Here is a 437-nt window from a genome sequence, read left to right as displayed (position 1 = left end):
ATACAGTATCTAGGTGGAGCACTTGCTTAGCATATACAGGCCCTGGCTCTATCCTAAAGACTAAACAACAGTTGCAATTATAACCCATGACTTACTAAATTTAAAATAGACTTTGGGAATGAGGACTGGTTCTGTGGTTAGAAGCATCTGCTGCTCTTGCAGAGGACCCTGGTTCAGTTCCCAGCACCCATATGGCAGCTCACAACTGTAACTCCCGTCCAGGAGATCCAACTTCCTCTTCTGGCATGGGAAGCAAGTGCATATATAATAATACAGTCATACATGCAGGCAAAATACTCATATCAAATAGAAATTAATATTTAAAAAAGATTGCAGTTTAATAAATAAATGGATTGTAAACTGTAATAAAAAGCTGATATAGCCGGGCGGTGGTGGCGCATGCCTTTAATCCCAGCACTTGGGAGGCAGAGGCAGGC

At 41.9% G+C, this 437-nt stretch overlaps 1 protein-coding gene across 2 annotated transcripts in view; it reads left to right on the top strand.

Moving 5' to 3' along the window:
- Window positions 1-437, top strand: part of Parp4 (poly(ADP-ribose) polymerase family member 4) — a 104,057-nt gene that overhangs the window by 53,640 nt on the left and 49,980 nt on the right. The gene's annotated exons all lie outside the window — the stretch shown is intronic.

Source organism: Microtus ochrogaster, chromosome 17, assembly GCF_000317375.1.
Source record: "Microtus ochrogaster isolate Prairie Vole_2 chromosome 17, MicOch1.0, whole genome shotgun sequence".
In the NCBI taxonomy this organism is placed as follows: Eukaryota; Metazoa; Chordata; class Mammalia; order Rodentia; family Cricetidae; genus Microtus; species Microtus ochrogaster.
The sequence above is the reverse complement of the archived record's forward strand: the minus strand, read 5'-3'. Positions and strand labels throughout refer to the sequence as shown.